This window comes from Podarcis bocagei, assembly GCF_964188305.1.
Source record: "Podarcis bocagei genome assembly, chromosome: 17".
Taxonomy (NCBI): Eukaryota; Metazoa; Chordata; class Lepidosauria; order Squamata; family Lacertidae; genus Podarcis; species Podarcis bocagei.
Window position 1 is genome coordinate 30652500 of NC_138143.1, and position 21432 is coordinate 30673931.

Here is a 21432-nt window from a genome sequence, read left to right on the forward strand (position 1 = left end):
CACTTCCACCTGGAGCTGGATTGGGTGGCTCCTGCGGACCAATCAGACTGCTGCATTCTGGATCCTATTGTTCTAGGATTCAGCTCAGTACATAACAGTAAGCCATCTGAGGAGACCGGAAAAGGTGGGATAGAAATACCTTAAATAAACTCAACCGAACAATTAAGATCACAAAATGAGGGGGGAGGATGACAGGGGGAAGAGGCTTGCAGGATCAAGACACTGTTTCCTGAAGACTAGCTAAAGCATTTGAGATGTATTCATAAGCAAAGTGCAGTCAAATCGTGTCCCTACAATACTCCCTCTTATGGAGGTGAAACTCTATAAAGCAACTTAAGACCTATTAAAATAGCAAGAGAAAGAGGGTGTCATTTTCCTGCATTTATCGCAGAAATTCATCAGCAACGAAAACGCTTGGAGTCAAGACTGGCTTCCATCTGCACACAATTAGTAATGCGAGTGCTCAAGGACTTTAAACCCAAAGATTAAAAAAAAAGAAAAGATAATGGGAGGAAAAAAATCTACCTTGACCTGAACTTTGCAGAGGGGCATTTGATGGGATTGTCATGTCTTGAGAATGTGTCCTTTTCTTTGCATCATTTATCTAGAGTATGTATTATTCTGGGTTAATGTGAGACTAAGCCTTTGATCTCGCTTCATTGCACCAAAGTGAAATAGATGTAAGAGTTGAATTGCTTCCTCTTTTATCCTGCCTCAGTCAATAATATGTCAGCCTACCGTTCCTCTCATTTGTAGGTTCTGGAATGGCTTTCAGCTCCCTCTCTGGTATTTCAGTTTCAGCTCTGTTCTCAAGCCTTCAAGAAATGTATTTGAAATGGAAAAAGTGGAAAGGGGGGGGGGAGAGAAGAGAAGCATCCCCACCAAACAAACATGCACCGCTCAGCACTTTGACATTATCTTATTTATAGATGCTGCAGTTATAGCTTTTAGGGGCCTGATGATTATCATTTCTTCAGTTCTTCAGCAGATGGTATAGCCCTGTGAGCATTGTGTGAGATCTTTAAAGAGGAGGGGTGTGGGGTGCAAAACATTTTGCTGAAAGAAACTTACTGTCACTCTGATAGGAGACAAAGCCTTTTCTGGCATTGTCTCTTGCAGGATGTGTGCATTGCTGGTTACTGTTGGACCGAACCCACCAGGGAAATCAAAGTTGGTTGTGCTTGTGTTTCTGCTGGGTGGGGGAACGGGGGACGTAAATATCTCCTTTTCCTTTCCTTTTCTTTTTTTCCCAAATCCCCAACTGATTTTTGCTGCATAGAAAACTAATCTGATTAATTCTGAGATGGAAAAATCAAAGAAGTAAGAGAGACTCATTCATTATACACAACATTCTCGTAGATTTCTGTAAGATCTAAACTCGGATTGAATACTAACCCCTTGATTGCTATTCAGCTGCTTAAGCAGCTCAGCTACTGATTGAACTGGAAGAACAACTCCACCTTCTACACCCCCCCCCACCAAAAAAGAAATATCATTCTTTTCCACTTATCTCCTTCTGAAACATTTTCTGCCCGGATGCTGAGGTCCAGCACCGAGGGCCTTCTGGCAGTTCCCTCATTGCGAGAAGCAAAGCTAAAGGGAACCAGGCAGAGGGCCTTTTTGGTAGTGGCGCCCGCCCTGTGGAACGCCCTCCCATCAGATGTCAAAACGATAAACAACTACCTGACATTCAGAAGACATCTTAAGGCAGCCCTGTTCAGGGAAGTTTTTAATGTATGATATTTTAGTGTTTTTTGGTTTCTATGGAAGCCGCCCAGAGTTGCTGGGGAAACCCAGCCAGATGGGCGGGGTACAAATAAATTATTATTATTATTATTATTATTATTATTATTATTATTATTATTATATTTTACACCTTTGGAAGCCTGATTCCCTTTATGACCTCTGGAGTAGACACAAGCAAAGATGAAGGAAGAGCGTCTTTCTGATGGTTCTGATGAAGTGATGGCTATGAAGATCTACCTAAAAGTTCAGCACTTTTACACCTCACTCATTTGAATGGGAGAGTCGAGGGAAGGCTTAAATGTCCCTATGGTTCTACAAGTCTGCCAGACTGCCCATCTTCTCTTCCTGAGCCAGTTGGTCAGCATGAGTTTTAGAGACATTGCGTGGAAGCTGAGACACTGGAGTCATCTACACTGTTCAGTTAAAACATTAAAAATGTGTTATAAGCACACGACACCAGAGGGCGCCGTAGAGCAGCAATCCATTGTCAATGGAAAATTGCCCTGAGAGCTATATTACATGGGTGTTTTGTGTGTGTTTTTTTGCGTTTTTACAGATCAGTGTAGATTCAGCCAGTAACAAGCTGCATTTGAGAAAACTGTACTTTTTGACCTGAAGGCTGACCCGCTTCGTCCTGGTTTGTCTGCACAGCATTTGTGGGAGGCTAGATGTCAGCTGCTTAATAAGCATTCATTCCCTTATTTGTTTGCAAAGAGTTAATGTGATGTTGCACCAATCAACTGTTATTCCACATTTCCCCATCACTTTCCTTGTTGCAAAACTTCTGCCTTTCTTGCACATGGCCTCCTAATCATCTATAATTCTGCAACCTGCATTTCCCAGGATGTGATTGAACCCCACTCCAAAATAGCAATAGTCCGGAAGAGCTCAAAGGAGAGTCCTTCTAATTTTCCTTTCTTCCTAGGAACTGCATAGCTGAATGCTGGCGGGGAGGGTGTTCTGCTTCAGGGAGATGTCAGTGCCTTTGTGTCCTCAGCAACCATTAACAGCAATCCTCATCCTGGGTCTACCTGCATGCATAGCAACTAACAAATCTCTCATTAAAGAAAAGTGTTGGTTGCTAACAAGACTGCCGTGTTTAATTTACCTGGAAGCGAAGAGCCCAGAATTAATGTGAGCAACAAACAACAAAGGTACACTAAATATACTGTCTGTCTCTGGGCCCAGAGCTGATCTTGACTTTTAAAGTCCTTTGCAACTTAGGGCTCAGGTACCTGAAAGATCCATTGTCTCCCTGTGCCTAACCATACTTTGAAATAACCACCATCAGACCTCATTTGAGCTCCCCCACTATCTGAGAGTGTTTCAAGGGCCACTTTAATGGCAGCACCCCGCCTATGAAACCCTCTCCCCAGAGAGACTCACCTGCTGCCTGCTTTGATGTCCTTCTAGTGTCAGGCAAAGGCCTATTTTATTTTCCCAGGTTTCTAAAGTTTTGATCCTAGAATTATAGAATTGTAGAGTTGGAAGGGACCACAAGGGTAATGCGGGAATCTTTTGCCCAACATGTAGCTCAAACCCACAACCCTCAGATTATGAGTCTCACGCTCTACAGACAAGTTTCATTCTAACTTGTATATTATTTTAATGCTACCTTTACGAATTTTCAAGTTTCGATCATTTCTGTGTACTTATTTTTACTGTGTTGCATGCATTGTTAGCCATACTCAGAGTAGACCTATTGAAATGAATGGACTGTTAATTTCAACTTAGTTAGATGCAGCCTATAATGCTTTTAAATATTTCATTGCAATCCACTTAATTGATTAAAGGTTGCGGCAGAAACCTTAATAAGAAATAAATAAAAATGTCTACCATCTTGTGATATTTTTCTAGCTGTGAATAATTATCAGGGACTAGTAGTATTACTTTATGGGTGTTCGCAAGGGTGATAAATTCAAAGAGGGAGGAATCTAATGTCTCTGATACTTCCCCACCAAACTCATACAATGATTCGCCAAACTGCTGCCAGATTAGCGGCCTTCTCACCTCTTCAGTCATTCCACAGCTGTTTTAACTCATATGACTACCTGATCTCGGTGAGAGAATTATTAGTGCAGATGGCTTCTTGCATCTGGGACCAAGATGTGTCAAAATAATACAGGGGGAAGAATCCTCCTCAGAGGAAAAGCTGTATTGCGAGACTTCATCCCACTTTCTAGTTGAAATTTGGTTTGTTTGGTTTCTTAATTTTGCAGATATTTCTCTAGGGAGGAGTGGAAGTACAAAAAATACCAGGACTCCTCGTTGTCTGCCAGAAAGGGTTACAGCCAATGGCCATTCCTGCTCTTAACTTGCTGTGGAAAGAGTAAATAGTTGTATGGAGATTTGGAGGCGGGAGAGAGAGAGAGAGAGAGAGAGAGAGAGAGAGAGAGAGAGAAATTGAAGTGAGACCGTTGGCTCACAAGTTAACTATGAGATTCATGTGAGCAAAATTCTCCTTTTCCGTGTTGAAGTCCACGGATGATAAAGCTGAAGTTCTACATCATAAATTCCCACTTGGACACTCAGTTTTGAGAACCTATCTCCTGCATCCTAATCATTTTGAAAGAGAGCCACAATCGGTAATGAAATCTGCTTGCTTTTCACACACTGAAATTAGCTTTGGTTCTTCGCCCGAAACGTATGTTTGGAAGGCAACATGCACATCGTGAACGCTGACCCTGTCGAAGCAATAAATACCACCTAAGTCATTTTTGCAAAGCTGCATAGAGTTTCCGTGGCTTTTACAAAAATCTGGACCTTTTGTAGAAGGAGTGCAAGGACACTTAGGGTTTTGTTTTTTGCTTTTTTTGTCTGTTTCCTCCTTTTTTAGATAAGATGCCCCCACATTCCCCTACGAGAGAGATTACATGAGAGATTAAATTCTATTGTTGCTAAGATAACTTCTTTAAAAATTATTAAGAAAAATAAAATGTGCTGTGGAAGTAGATCTGAACCATGATTGTCAACCTGGAGCAACACAATCTGCACATCTTACTCGTGTTCCCTACATACAGGGTTCAAGCATCATTTGCAGGGGATGGGGGGGTCCCAGTGTGATCTTGCAACGTGGTCGTTGTCTCACACACATGCCACAATCCCCACCTTGGGTCATGAAGAAACATTTTTCGTTTTTTTCTTCTTTTTAACATACTTTTAATTGAGTTTTCCGTAGTTCATTCCATTCTGTAATACATATCCAAAGCTTACATTATTACCCAAAAAGAGCAGCAACCTCCTTCCCTCCCTCTTTTCTGACTTTCCTATACCTTTAACATATTTATCACATTTCTATAATCACTTCTTTACCTTAAAGATAAAGGTAAAGGGACCCCTGACCATTTGGTCCAGTCATGGCCGACTCTGGAGTTGCGGCACTCATCTCGCTTTATTGGCCGAGGGAGCCGGCGTACAGCTTCCGGGTCATGTGGCCAGCACAACTAAGCCACTTCTGGCGAACTAGAGCAGCGCACGGAAACGCCGTTTACCTTCCCGCTGGAGTGGTACCTATTTATCTACTTGCACTTTGACATGCTTTCGAACTGCTAGGTTGGCAGGAGCAGGGACCGAGCAACGGGAGCTCACCCCGTCACGGGGATTCGAACTGCCGACCTTCTGATCAGCAAGTCCTAGGCTCTGTGGTTTAACCCACAGCGCCACCCGCGTCCCTATTCTTTACCTTACATAATCATTTAAAGATCACACTCTCATTTGTAAATTAGCTCTTTCTTTCCTCATTACCAAACATTTCATGTTAAGGCTACAAACGTCTTCAGGTGTTTACACTTCTCTTTCAAATAATATATAAATTTGCTCCAGTCCTTTTGAAATCTCTCATCGGGTCGGTTCCTAATTTCCCCCGTCAACTTCGCCAACTCCACAAATTCTACCATCTTTATTTGCCAGTCATCTGGGGTGGGAAGTTCTTGCTGTTTCCATCTCTGGGCCAGGAGGATTCTTGCTGCCGTTGTGGCGTACATGAATAAATTTACATCTTTTTTGTGGATTTCCTCATCAATTAACCCTAATAAAAACACTTCTGGATGAAAAAACTTTTTCTATATTTCTGAAATTACACCATGGCTGACACTGGCAGACCCTCCAAGTGTCCCTGTTTTCCAGGGGCAATCCTGGATTTACAGAAGCCGTACTGGTTTCTGATTTGCTCCTGGAATGTCCCGTTTCCCCTTAGGATGTCCCTATTTTCATCAGAGAAATGTTGGAGGATATGGAATAGGATGACTCCAGGGACATTTTTCAGCCAGCACCCGCCGAAACTCAATTCCGGCACCTCTTAGGTGGGCACCATTGCTATTATAAGAGAACAAGGGTGGTGTTTTGGTGAGTTCTGGCACCTCTTTTTCCAGAAAAATAGCACTGCACATCCCTGTTTTCATAGGAGAAATGTTGGAGGGCTTTTCTTTCATTACTCAAAATGCCACCGCCACCCATTTTGGGTTTTTGTTTAATACATAACATCCAGCCTGAAAAAGAAGCCTACAAACTGAATTGGTCCAAGTAAAAAGGTAATATGCTGGTGGATACATATATATATTCTATATATATATATTCTAATAGACCAATGTCGCCGCAAACATTTTATAAATAGACCAATTCACACACAAAATTTTCTAGGCTTTTTCGTTGCAGAATCTTGAAGTAATTGTGCTAATGGAGATATTACCTGCACTTTGAAAGCGTTAGATTGGAGTCGCAAAATGTATCCTGGCATCTTTTCTTCATCATCAGTTGCCACAGACACAGTCTCAATATTGAAATCATTTTTGTCTTGTTTATGCTCATCTACTTCCCTAGGTAGTGTATTGTTCGGGGTTCAGGCGAACCTCTTTAGTCCAGCAGTTTTCAGCAATTCATAGCCGCAGGTTTTACAATATTTTTGAAAAGCTTCTCTCCCCGCCCACCCCCCACCCCCATTAAATGGCTGGTGAATTTCTAAGATTTAAGGGAGGAGTTGATTTAGACGCGGTGATTCCATGATCTTCACCACGGGTCTTATGTATATACTTTTTATTTTATTTTTTTTTAAGCATTGTTCACCACTGTACAAAAATAGAGGATAGGAAAACCCTCTGCCACCTCATCTATAAAGTAAGGCACCCACACTTTCCTGAAATTTTTTGGTCCCCACCCTTTCATAGGTTATGAATGGTCCCATGAAAATAGGAGACAATTCTGACCCTGCTTTTTATATTGCCTGGGACACACCTCAGAAACACCTTGTTTGATCCATTGGTGCCCTTTACCTGGGACTCAGCTACATTTGTAAAGATAAAGCGCTTTATTTGCGTTATAACACTGTGACACCAGATGGCGCTGTGGAGTCCCATCTTTTGCCAACGGGATTTCCCTGGATGAAGTTTACAACGAGTTTCTTTTCTTTAATCTGGTGCTTAGAAAGCTCGTTTTCAAAAAGGAACTCTTTCTAGTTTATCATTTTATAGAATGAGCGGATTCACCTCAGTTTCATCCTTCACAGATTTATATAGTTCATAGAAAGCACATCCCCTGCAAATGTTTGCAGCTTTCGCTTTTAAAGGCCAGTTTTTAATTGGGTAAATCGCCAGCTTACCCTTGCAGTCCTAACCATGTCTTAAAAAGGTAAAGGGATCCCTGACCATTAAGTCCAGTCATGGACGACTCTGGGGTTGCGGTGCTCATCTCGCTTTACTGGCCGAGGGAGCCGGCGTTTGACCGCAGACAACTTCCAGGTCATGTGGCCAGAATGACTAAGCCACTTCTGTCGAACCAGAGCAGCGCACGGAAACGCCGTATACCTTCCCGCCAGAGCAGTACCTATTTATCTACTTGCACTTTGACGTGCTTTCGAACTGCTAGCTTGGCAGAAGCAGGGACACTGACTGGCTGCTTTGCGGGGGGGGGGGGATTCCTTGTGCTCTGCTCTGCTCCCCCTTATATCTTGTCCAGGGCAACTCTGTCTGCACCTTAGAACTGCATACCCTCCAACATTTCTCTGATGAAAATAGGGACGTCCTATTCTATTATTATTATTATTAGCCCGTCCATCTTGGTTTCTCCAGCCACTCTGGCGGCTTCCAGCAAATTATAAAAACATAATAAAACATTAAACATTTAAAAATTCCCAATACAGGGCTGCCTTCAGATGTCTTCTAAAAGTTGCGTAGTTCTTTATCTCCTTGACATCTCACGGGAGGGCCTTCCACAGAGTGGCCACCACTACTGAGAAGGCCCTGTGCCTGGTTCCCTGTTGTCACACGACGCACTTGTTCCAAACAAAAATAGTTTTCTAGCCATGAAGGATCTCATAAGACTACTGAGATATTGCTGGTTACTCAAACGCAAGGACGCACATTTGTTTCATTTTGTGTTGTATCCTTAGCCTGATGCAACCCAGAATCCTGCTTTCCATAAAAGGCATTCTTTTGAATCTTTCCAATCAGAATTTTCAGCATCTCTTCCCTGACAGTGTTTTTCATTTCTGGAGCGTTCTCCTCTATTGATTCGTTATTGATCCCAATTTTATTGCTTTACATCTGTCTGCATTATCTGCTCGAGCCGCTTGCCGGCTTCGTGAAAAGAAAGGCCCAAATCTTTTCCACTTTGACCCAAAATAATATATCATAAAATGTTAGGATACAGTTTCCTGGCTAATTAGGCTTTCTAGCCCATGCATAGTATTAGCCTAATCAACAAAATGATAAAATCCTGCATACATATCATTTATATACAAACTTGCAAAACCACAACAGTTGTGCCTTTTCTCCCAATAACAACATCCTCACAACCACTAAGGAACCCAAACCCATTCAAACGTTCAGTTGGTTGGACAATACAGTCCTTCCCGGTGGCCACACTGAAAATTCCCCAAATGTGGAAACTTCCACACCTAAGAGAAAGATATACAGTTTTTCAGAAGCAGACTTTGGTCATCTTTTGTAATATGGCGCCCCGTGCGAGGCCAAAATTTGGCTCCCCCAAATGGATCTCCTCAATTATGGATCTTCTCAATTTTGCACCCCCCTGGCTTGGTGACCTTTGTGAGGGAACCACCCGCACCGCCCTAAATCTGGTGCTAAGTTTTTGTGGTGAGGCGGAGATGTATTCAGAGGGGGATGCGAAGGCGAGGGAGACAGAAGTGCTGCCATATTACATAGGCAGAGGTAGCAAACAGTCAGCTGACTACAGAGGAAGGCACCCCAACCATATTTTGTTTTTCCTCCTCCTAGGCCCTCTTTCATCCAACAGGGCTTAAATTGTCTTGATGACCATTCCCCTGGATTGAAGGTACTTATGTTGAATGCCAGCTACATCATCTCCTGGTCAGAAGAGATATCCTTCCTCCAGTTGCCCATACCCTTGTAACATCAAAACCAAGTATTATAAGTGGGGGGGTTTCCAGAAAGCATTCCACTAAACCCAAGCCTAGTTGTTAACAAGGACACACCACTTGGACCATGTACTGTCCCAGCGTTGGATAGCTCAGTCGGTAGAACACAAGACTCTTAATCTCAGGATTGTGGGTTTGAGTCCCATGTTGGGTGAAAGATTGTCCTAGAATTCAGAGGTCAGCAAACTTTTTCAGCAGGGGGCCGGTCCACTGTCCCTCAGACCTTGTGGGGGGCCAGACTATATTTTGGGGGGGGGATGAATGAATTCCTATGCCCCACAAATAACCCAGAGATGCATTTTAAATAAAAGCACACATTCTACTCATGTAAAAACATGCTGATTTCCGGACCATGCACGGGCCGGATTTAGAAGGTGATTGGGCCAGATCCGGGCCTTAGTTTGCCTACCTATGTCCCCCAGATGGACTCCTGTGGTCCCTTCCAACTCTACAAATCTGTGATTCTGTGAAAGGGGTTCAGTGGCTCTAGTGTACTTCTTGACACAGTTCAGGAGGGTGTTATTTTAAGCCATGAGTGTCTTGAGTAATTAAAGGACCATCTTCTCTTATATGAACCTGCCTAGAATTTAAGGTTCATGTCGAGTGTCCTCCTCCAAGTTCCTCTTACCAACTAAAGCAGCTAAGGAGTGGAGTGGGGGCTTTTTTTGGTGGTGGTTCCACTATGGAATGACTTCCTTGAGCAGCCTTGGCATCAATACTTTTAGACTGTAGGCAACAGATAATCTCTAAGGCTTTTAATGGGCGACGGATGGTTGCTGTTTTGCTGCTTTTCCTTCCCTGGTTTCTTATTCCTACTACTTTGCTTATGGTTTTACAATTAGCTAATTTATACTACTTTTATTGTTATTTTGTGGTTGTTTTCGTAAACCGATTTGTGTGTGTGTGTGTGTGTGTGTGTGTGTGTGTGTGTATAATAGAAAAGCTGCCGAGCAATTTTGTAAACTAACAACAGGGGCCTACTTTACGGGGCTGTTGTAAGAATTGCTGCAACAAATGCATGGAAAGGGCTTTGAACACGCTCCAACGAAGGATTACCCAAAGTAAAGTGCTTTGAACCTGTAGAAAAGGTGCTGTATAAATGCTGCCATCGTGCCCTTCTCCTGAGCCTCTTGGAAGCAGCTGTTTTGACAACTGATGGAGACAGAAACAGATGGACCTTCAGCCGGATCCAACAAACTAATTCTTGCACAGTGATACCATGGTTCTAAACTCAGCGTAACCATTGCATCAAATCTCTTCTCCTTTCCTTTTTTTTTGTTTAGGTGCATTACAATGGGTTCCTAAATCAAAGCAGATCCATCTAAATAAATGGCCTTGCTTTCAAAAGTGCTGCGAATACCAAAGTTTGCCCGGAGTGCTGCGTGCTCAGCGCCTTTGGAAGTGGTATCACTTATGCCTGATCATTATGACGAAGAGCAGGTGTGCCCCAGGTGCTTATCAGAGGTCAGGGCCTGTTTGAAGCATCTCTAGCATAACTTTGACCTGCAGCTGACCTGCTTCCTGCCTGGATAACATATGTGAATCAATAAGCAAGGTAATATTGCACTGGTGTGAAACAAGGGGCATTTCCCCCACACTCAACATTTATTGTGTCTTTCTTTCTTTCTTTCTTTCTTTCTTTCTTTCTTTCTTTCTTTCTTTTAAAAAAAGACAACTCACAAATGTGAATAGATATCCAGAGAGTCAGCCCTTGCTGCCACTGTTTGCATTTTGCCATGTGCACCGGCTTGCCCCCCACGATTGGGGCCCCCAGTGCCGCATAACATGCATGCATCCCGCACGCTGCGTGACCTGCTCACATCACATGCACACGCCATGTGATGCGCGTGCACCAGTTCTGCATGCCGCACGACAGTGATGTGCGCACGTTACTGCAGAATATTGAGGGGGCCCGGGGCCCTCCTTAAAAATGTGGAGGACCCATGGCCCCTTGACACACACACCCTTAATGGTGCCCCTGTATACTGGCATCACCCTTGTTCTGAAAAGAATGGAGGTTAATGGTTCTCATTCATTTTTCTTGGTTATGCTATGGGCAATCTTGCAAATTCAGATAGTTGTAGAGGGTCAGTTGTGAAAGGAGGCCACTCTTTCGCCATTGGCGGTTGACGAACACTGCCCATGGGTATGCCTGACAAATTCTACCCATTTCTCTGTTTGCAAGTAGCCTCATCCCGTGCAAATGTAGTACACGGTCGCCGTATGGTCGATTTTCCAAAAAGAAATGATCCTCTGAAGAATAAAATTAATTCAAGCTCATGTTATTTATTTTAAATGTCTAGAAATAGTGATTTACTTTTAACACACACACACACACACACACACACACACACACACCCCACAGAGAATATACTGTAGAGTTGCAGAGAAGCCTTTGCCTCAAGAATGCTTCTGGGAGTGATTAGCAGGTTTTATTTTTAACGATGATTTAAGGATAATGTTGGCTCGCTGGAGTTCCCTAACTTTCCTGTTAGCAGGGGGCAAGGCGTAAGAACTGCTGGGATATTCCAAGCACTCTGGTGGGGAAAAGAATAAAGATTTGTTTTCCTAATAACTGCTACGTTACAGAACTCGCCGGGACGGTTGTATCTGTCGACACCCTACATCAAAATGTGCCTACTAGATTGCATACCACTGACAGTACCAAAAATATGTTTGAATTTCAAACTTGCTGAGAAGCCTGGGATGCAGGGATTACGTTCCCCGAGGGCAGATAAACAAGATGGATGGGCTAAACGCTGAATTGCTTAATGATCAAAATGCAGCAAAAGCTGTCATAGAAAGGACTGCTTTGCTCATCAAAGCTGACTCCATGATTTCTGCTGACTTACTACTGCCCTTACTGAAGGCACAGGCACAGTGAGTAATTAAGTTCACAAAGCCAAGCAGTTGACCTGCTAATTGTCTACCTGGAGAGATATGCATCAAGTGGCCCTGTTGATATTACAGAACAATCTTGAAAATAAGGAGTATCAACAAGGGTCAATAACTAGATGGGGGATTCTGTGTGAGACAAGAACTACCTTTGAGAGAGGACTCTGTTTCTCTTTCTTTCTCTGTTTGTGTTTCTATTTAGATTACATCGTTTCTTTTATCGTATTGCATTATGAAAAAGCTTTAATAAAATGTTATTGGGGAGAGAACTAGATGCGATGGGTTCAGACTTGCAGATCAATAAAGAATCCAGCCTAGAATTCATTGAGAATCCAGCCTCTACGGATTCTCCAAGAAGTCCCATTAAATGAAGCAGAAGCAGAAGCAGAAGCAGAAGCAGAAGCAGAAGCAGAAGAAGAAGAAGAAGAAGAAGAAGAAGAAGAAGAAATTAAAACACAGTAAAACATCAAACATTAAAACCTTTCCTATACAGGGCTGCCTTCAGATGTCTTCTAAAAGTCAAATAGTTCTTTATTTCCTTGGCATCTAATGGAAGGGTCTTCCACAGGACGAGCAAAACTACCGAAAAGGCCCTCTGCCTGGTTCCCTGTAACCTCCCAATGAGGGAACTGCCAGAAGGCCCTTGGAGCTCAGGTTTATTCCCAATACAGTGGTACCTCAGGTTACAGACACTTCAGGTTACAGACTCCGCTAACCCAGAAATAGTACCTCGGGTTAAGAACTTTGCTTCAGGATGAGAACAGAAACCGTGCTCCGGCAGCGAAGCAGCAGCAGCAGCAGGAGGCCCCATTAGCTAAAGTGGTGCTTCAGGTTAAGAACAGTTTCAGGTTAAGAACGGACCTCCGGAACGAATTAAGTACATAACCAGAGGTGCCACTGTAATGTCACCATAGGATTATAGTCTTAATTCTGTGGCCATTTTAAGCAATACTTGAGAGGCTACAAGATTTAACCATCCTATTAGCTAACTAAATATTTCATGAGTTCAGAGGCGATTTTAGGGGAGTGCGACTGGTTTGGTCACACTGTGTGTGGGGTCTCTGGGACACCACAACAGTGGTGTCGAATGGAAGGTGAGGGGCAGGGGGCATCTCACAAGGCGCTACTAAATCTGAGACCACGAGGCTGACCACTGATTAGTTATTGGTGAAGACAACGAGTTTTAATTTGTGAGGACTCTCGAGTTAAGAATACACCATCTGGAAGCTATTTTGGTTCCACTGTGTTACTATAAGAGGGAATGGAGAGACAGGGACACACACACACACACACAAATGTTCCCTTTGAACCATGGTTGGTATCTTGTTTTTTAAATTGTAAGTTATCCTACACTCCATTCAGCAGCTCGTGTGTGTGTGTGTGTGTGTGTGTGTGTGTGTGTGTGTGTGTAGACCTGCAATACAAAATACAATCAACTATTTAGTTGCATTTTTTAAAAGGGCGGGTGATAATCAGCTTTTTGAAAAATGACTCTTTACACCTTCATAGTGCTGGAGGGAAAACTCAATAGCAAATGTGCCACATGAAAATTACTCGACATTTACTAAAGCAACCCAGAACAAAAAGCTTGAAATTTAGTGAGAGAAATTGATTGTGGTGGGGAAAGCACATTGGAATAATAACTTTTTAATATATAGTTTTCAAATATTTGCTGTAATTCACATCCTTGGCCTGCGAAGAGAGTTCCCCCTCTCCTACCCATCTGGCTGGGTGGTTATTACAGTCTTGTTGAATCATAGCAACAGAGGCTGGAGCGAGGCACTAAATTAAAATGTGAATAAGGCTACGTACAGATGCTTTTCGCCGACTTAGGCTTGATAGGCAGGCAGGCATCCTTAAAAGAAACATGGCTTCCCATGGTGCATGCACAATTCTGTTGCCCCACTCTCAACTGCACAGGGAACTCAGTATTTGCAAATTCCAATACAAAATGTCCCGAACTTCACCACTTGGAGTAATGTGCAGATCAGAACTTAATTATCCAAGAGATTTTGCCCTACTCCAAGCATAGTGGAAAACGCATTGAAATGCATGTTCTGAGAGACAATCCACATCTAAATACATAGTTTAAGAGGATCTTTTTTAAAAATTCCAGTTTAATGCAGAAAAGTAATGGAATTATGAATATTTTTAACAAAAACAATCTCAAAGTGGCACAGACCACAAGCAGGAAGACTTATCCCATCCGTATTGTCAACTCCAGCCAAGCAATTTTTTGAAACAACACAAAAGCCTGTAAAAATTGGTTATTAGAGGCAAATGGGAAAAGAGGGCACAAACTGTAAAAACGGAACCTATTTAAATCTTTGTTCAGCTCCATGAAAAAACTGTTGTCTATGCAAGGATTTTTCTTGCACTTGCACGGGGCTTGTGCAAGTGCAAGGATTTTTCTTGCACTTGCACAGGGAAAATTCACAGCTCCTTTCCAGCAACCAGGGCTGGATTTAGGTTTGACGAGGCCCTAAGCTACTGAAGGTAATGGGGCTTTTATATGTCCAGCTGTCCTTTGTCAACAACAAATTATCGCTGTTTTTTGTGTTGAATATATGAAATCAATCAGGCATAAGACTCATACCCTTAGTCTATGCTGCCTGATCATCAGCCTAAAAGCACTCTTTAATATTAGATAACAGGGACAACAGCTTGGGCACGCGGGTGGCGCTGTGGGTTAAACCACAGAGCCTAGGACTTGCCGATCAGAAGGTCGGCGGTTCGAATCCCTGGGACAGGGTGAGCTCCCGTTGCTCGGTCCCTGCTCCTGCCAACGTAGAAGTTTGAAAGCACGTCAAAGTGCAAATAGATAAATAGGTACCGCTCCGGTGAGAAGGTAAACTGCGTTTCCGTGTGCTGCTCTGGTTCGCCAGAAGTGGCTTAGTCATGCTGGCCACATGATCCAGAGGCTGTACGCTGTCTCCCTCAGCCAATAAAGTGAGATGAGCACCGCAACCCCAGAGTCGGCCACGACTGGACCTAATGGTCAGGAGTCCCTTTACCTTTACAACAGCTTGACCTACATTCAACTGTGCTGCACTCCAGTCCGCAACTGCAATGCTAACAGGACCAGTGATCAGGGATGATGGGAGTTGTAGTCCCAAAACATCTGGAGAGCCGAGTTTGCCTATGCCTGTCCTACATGTTGCCATGTTACCAGTCCATGCTGAATGTAGGCACCCTATATATAGAAATGAGCAAACCAGTGATATTTTAGGGAGCAGGCTAGCAGGCGGGGCCCATTACTTACATCATAGGAGCCTACACAACACAAAACACTGTTGCTGTATGTAGGGTATTTTTTTTTTCTTTAATTTTTTTGGGGGGCTCCCAAGAGAGTGAGGCCCTAAGCTATAGCTTGTTTAGCTTATATGTAAATCCAGCACTGCGAGGAACCAACTTGGAAGTTAGGGAAGGGAGTGTACAAAAGCATGCCAAATGGGACTGGTGGGGTCCTGGGTTTTGGCTGGACCATCAAAGCCAGCCAAAATTTGTGGGTTCCTGATGCTCCTCTAAAATTTCATAACCATCTTTCCAATAACTTTAGCCAGCCAGGATCATTTCAAATTCAGCCTAATCCTTTGCTTCTCTCTTAATTCAAGAATGTCATTCTGCAAAGAATGTGAATCTGACCCACTTTCAGAGGGGGGGGGGGACACGTTACCATATCCTGTAACGATTTGGGTTAAAATACCATAAGAGGTCACTGCTTTATAAATGTAAAAAAAATAAAAAATAGATAACCTTGTATAATAATGAGTCAGTAATGAAAGCTGCAAGGATGGCCAAACAGCAGAGCAAGACAGGTCCCGCTTAATAAGAGCTCTTCGTTTTTGAAAAAGAGGCAATATTGTGAATTGTACTAGAACTCAAAGATCGGCATTGCCACCTCTGCTCGCTGGTGCTAGTGAAAGCTAAGGTGTGTGCAAAGGGGTCATTAATCTGCCCAAACCTCCCCAAAGTGCCCGGCAACAGAGGGTTTTGCAGGTGTCTCCCCAGGCAGAGGGCCTTCGCAGTAGTGGCTCCTGCCCTGTAGAACACCCTCCCACCAGATGTCAAGGAAATAAAAAACTACAGTGGACCCTCTGGATACAGATTTAATTCATTCCAGGGGTCCGTGCGCAGCCCGAAAAATCCATAACCAGAGGCGTCGCTTCTGCGCACACCTGCAACGCGATAGAGCTCTTCTGCACATGCGCAAGCGGCATAACCCGGAAAAATACTTTCGGCTTTGCTGCTTTCGCAATCCGAAGATTACGTATCCAGAGAGGTACATAACCCGAGGGTCCACTGTATCTGACTTTTAGAAGACATCTGAAGGCAGCCCTGTTTAGGGAAGTTTTTAATGTTTGATGTTTTATTGTGTTTTTAATATCCTGTTGGAAGCCGCCCAGAGTGGCTGGGGAGGCCCAGCCAGGTGGGCGGGGTATAAATAGGTAAAGGTAAAGGGACCCCTGACCGTTAGGTCCAGTCGCGGATGACTCTGGGGTTGCGGCGCTCATCTCGCTTTATTGGCCAAGGGAGCTGGCGTACAGCTTCCGGGTCATGTGGCCAGCATGACTAAGCCGCTTCTGGCAAACCAGAGCAGCACACGGAAATGCTGTTTACCTTCCTGCTGGAGTGGTATCTATTTATCTACTTGCACTTCGTGCTTTTGAACTTCTAGGTTGGCAGGAGCAGGGACCAAGCAACGGGAGCTCACCCCGTCACGGGGATTTGAACCACCGATTTTCCGATCAGCAAGCCCTACGCTCTGCGGTTTAGACCACAGCGCCACCCGCATCCCTGGGGTATAAATAATATTAATCATCATCATCATCATCTACACCACAGCTGCTCAGTTCTATTTGTCAGAGTCCACTTAGGGTGGATAAGGAGGAGAACTCTGGCAGAGGCTCTGTTGCTTTTCATGCTGAGTAGATAGCTCAGTTGGTTAGAGCATGGTGCTGAGAACGCCAAGGTTGCAGGTTTGATCCCCGTAAGGTACAGCTGCATATTTCTTCATTGCAAGGGGGGTTGAATCTAGACAATACTCGGAGTTTCTTCCAACTGCATGATTCTGTGTGAGGAGAGAGGGTTTTAAAAGTCTTTTGCCTGTGCCTTGGTTCAAGAAAATGCAGCTCAGCTGCATAACCAACGAATCTACTCTGGAGATCTGTCAAGTCTCCTATCCCTAGTAATTTAAGGGTTTCCTCTTCCATCTCCTCAAGAGGCCCTGGAAGTATAGAAAGAGATGGGGACACCCTCAGAGGCTGCACCCAGGTCAGCGTTGCTGCCTGAACCTTTATGACAACAGTATAAAGCAACTTCCACAACACCAGGAAGATAAGCTCTTTAGAAGAAAATATAAAAGCATTAGCTCGGCAATTCATCCGAACTTCATCATGCACCGTAGACATTTTTTATTTTTTTGAAGTTTAACAAAGAAAAGCACATCATTAAAGAATACTGCTCTATCGCCATTCTTATGCAAATCCTTCCCAGATAGTTGGGTGGAAAAAATTCCATCTCGGCACTCAGTGAGAAATAAAATGTTGTCGGGTGGAAATTTCTGCTGTACAGAGCGCATCTATCACTTGTATAATCCAAACTACTGTATATGTGCCCGGACTACAGAATTAGTATCGATCCATTCACCATGTAAACATCAAGTACTTTCTATTATTACCTGAAATAGCATGCTATCACAATTTCTATTTCCTTCCCCCCTATCTTAAATAGAAGTCCTGCACATTAGCTTTTCCCTTCGTGTACTTTTTTGCACAGCTATCTAACTACAGTGTTCAAGGCTCTCGCTCGCTCTCCCCCCCCACCCCCACCCCAGGTTTCCTGCAGACATCTGCAGTATTACAGTCAAAGCACTTTACTTTCAAGTCGCCTCTAATGGAAGGCAATGCAACTTTCATTTACCCAGAAACCTGTTCCTGAGACTTGGCTTGGCATGAGAATGCCGGCAGCTTTTGTTTCAAGGCCGACTTTGCCGGACGGCCATTACAAGCAACTACATCAAATGAGGCTTTCCAAATATTACTTACAGGCTTCTCAAGCGGTTCAGCTAAGGTAAGAGTGGGTCACCGGTGTCAAGGATGGTTGTAACATTTGCGAACGTCTATGTGCAAAAAGGCATTAGGCTTTCGTTCCTACTATGCTCTCTCCCTGATGCTCAGAGAAAATGGGGGGGGGGAGGGGAGGTACTGGTAGAGGAGAAAGCTTTAGGAATGCATTGCAAGGCTGAAAACGTTCCATTCTGTTATCACCCACTTTGCAATTGTCAGTTGCTTTCCTACAAGTCATCAGTGGGTATTAAGAACCTGGAACAGTGGCAGGAGGTATAGAAGGCATGGTGTTGATCGCACTGCTCAGCCAGAGCCGCTGAGTGGTGAACAAGGAGCAGAAAGGGACCCTCGCTGTTGCTGGAGGGCATATCTTAGCAGAGGAGGCAGGTGGCAGTGAGGCTAGAGCAGCACGCTGGAGTTGTCATGCCCAGATCGTGATTTACCAGCTGCCTTGGGCTCTTCTGCTGCCCCAGCTGTCAGCTAGCAGCAGCCGAAAGAGAGACAGGAAGTTGGGCTGCTCCAATCAGCTCTGCTGAGAGAACATTTCCATTCGGCAACTGCACCCTCCAAACGGTTTCCTTCTCAGCTGATCCTTAGAATTGCAGAATCAATCTTAGCTGGATTACAGAATTGTAGAGTTGGAAGGGAGCCTGGGGATCATCTAGTCCAAACCTCTGCAGTGCAGGAATATGCAGCTGTCCCATATGGGGATCAAACTTAATAACAACTTTGCAACCAGCACTTGAGTTTCCTTGCTTTCCTCATCCCTCCTCATCCCTATTCCTTGTGTGTTATATCTTTTATCTTGCTCATTATTGATCTGGAAGTCTTTCCAGGAGTCAAAATGCCTTCAGGGATAAATATGTCATATATATATATATATATATATATATATATATATATATATATATATATATATATATGGGACACACACACAGAGAGAGAGAGTCTGAGCTAGCAGCGAATGACCAGGAATGAGACCTTGGGGTCATAGTGGATAGAGTTTGATGAGGTTGTGGACCCAAGCCAGTACATCTGCATTGTGAAAAGGGCAGATTCCATGCTAAGGGGTCACTAGGAAGCGGACTAGAAATATAACGCATCAATATCATCATACAAATCTATGTTGTGGCTGAACTTGCAGCCAAAATGATTGAGCGGGGTAGAGCAACTTCCCTAGGAGGAAACGTGAAGAGTTCTTAGGCTTTCTATCTTAGAAACAAAGGTGAGAAGGTGGCACATGATACAGATGCATGAGACGATGCATGGGGTGAATAAATTGGATGGGGAAAAGTTGCCCCCTCTCATAATACAATGAAGCTGGATGAGGGGACATTCAGGACAGAGAAAATAAACTATTTCTTTCACACTGAGCAGCATTAAACCATGGAATTTGTTGCTGTAGGACAGGTGTGGGGAAACTTTGGGCCTCCAGATGTTCATAGGCTCTCATAGAATTGTAGAGTTGGAAGGGAACCTAAGATCATTCAGTCCAGCCCCCTGCAATGCAGAAATATGCAGTTGTCTCATATGGGGATCTAACTTACAACCTTAGTATTATCAGCCCCGCACTCTATCCAACGGAGCTATCCAGGACTACATCTCCCATCATCCCCAGCAAACATGGCCAATGGCAAGGGATGCCAAGAGTTGTAGCTCAGTAACAAGAGTGATAGCCACCAACTTGGATAGATTTAAAAGATTAAGAAAGTTCATGGAGGAGTTTTGGTCCTTAAAGGCATACTGGAAATGAATGCCCTTGTGAACCTCGTTGTACATTGTCCCAGCAACAACTTCACCTCTGCAACAACTTCAACCAACAACCTCTATACATCTTTGCAATTTTTAAAGTCCTTTGCATGTGCACTTATCAGAAAATTAAGATTTATACACTTAAATGCATGTGCACGGATAGAAGATTACAGGTTGTTTTGCCCGTTTATTTAACAACAACAACGATGAGCTCAACTCTGTGCTGTGTCCATAAAGCAATAAAAGACGTAACCAGCTGTACTTTTGAATAAATAAGGTATACTATTCATTGTGAGGGACATGGGTGGCGCTGTGGGTTAAACCACAGAGCCTTCAACTTGCCGATCAGAAGGTCGGCGGTTCAAATCCCCACGACAGGGTGAGCTCCCGTTGCTCGGTCCCTGCTACTGCCAACCTAGCAGTTCGAAAGCACATCAAAGTGCAAGTAGATAAATAGGTACTGCTCCAACGGGAAGGTAAACGGCATTTCCGTGTGCTGCTCTGGTTCACCAGAAGCGGCTTAGTCATGCTGGCCACATGACGCGGAAGCTGTACGCCGGCTCCCTTGGCCAATAAAGCGAGATGAGTGCCGCAACCCCAGAGTCAGTCACAACTGGACCTAATGGTCAGGGGTCCCTTTACCTTTATTCATTGTACTGATGAAGCCTAGGATGGCGAAACAAGGCTAATATTCCGGAAATCCTTGTCTTAGACTCTGTAAAAGGATTCTGTGGAACTGTAACAACCCTTCATGTGAATTACAGTGGTACCTCGCAAGACGAATGCCTCGCAAGACGAAAAACTCGCAAGACGAAAGAGTTTTTCGTTTTTTGAGTTGCTTCGCAAGACGAATTTCCCTATGGGCTTGCTTCGCAAGATGAAAACGTCTTGCAAGTTTGTTTCCTTTTTCTTAAAACCGTTAATACCCAGGGTGCATTGCTTGAAGAGGTGCTTCGCAAGACGAAAAATTCGCAAGATGAAAAAACTCGCAGAACGAATTAATTTTGTCTTGCGAGGCACCACTGTATTGGCCTCTATGAACAGACAGGTGGAATAGACATTTATACGTGTATGGGCCTTATGCATGAACGGAATATAGAATGAACTGATCTACTGGGTCTTCTGCTTTTTTCATTGAACTTTATGAGACTTCCGTTGAAATCTACAATTTGATACAATGAATAGTATACCTTATTTATTCAAAAGTACAACCGGTTACGTCTTGTGTGTTTATTGAGTATGTTTCACGTAACCATAGGTTTGTTGTTGTTTTGCTTGTGTCCATAAAGCTGCAAAAAAATAAGAGGGTCCTCTTGGAATAAAAGCGCCAAAGAAATCATCCCTCCTGGAGTAGGAATGATGCAGCAGAGTGCCGGTAGGCTAGGAAAACACCTCTCCGGCTACATTTGTGCTCCTTGACCCCGTGACAAGTTCCATCTGCAGTGCAGAGGAACGGAGGCAAAGCACTGGGGCATGCTACAGGCAGAAAGAATAAGATATACACACCTAGAGGATACGACAAGACTGAAATTCTGACCTTGTCCATTGCAGTCCAAGCCAAGGGATTAAACGGTTTATCAT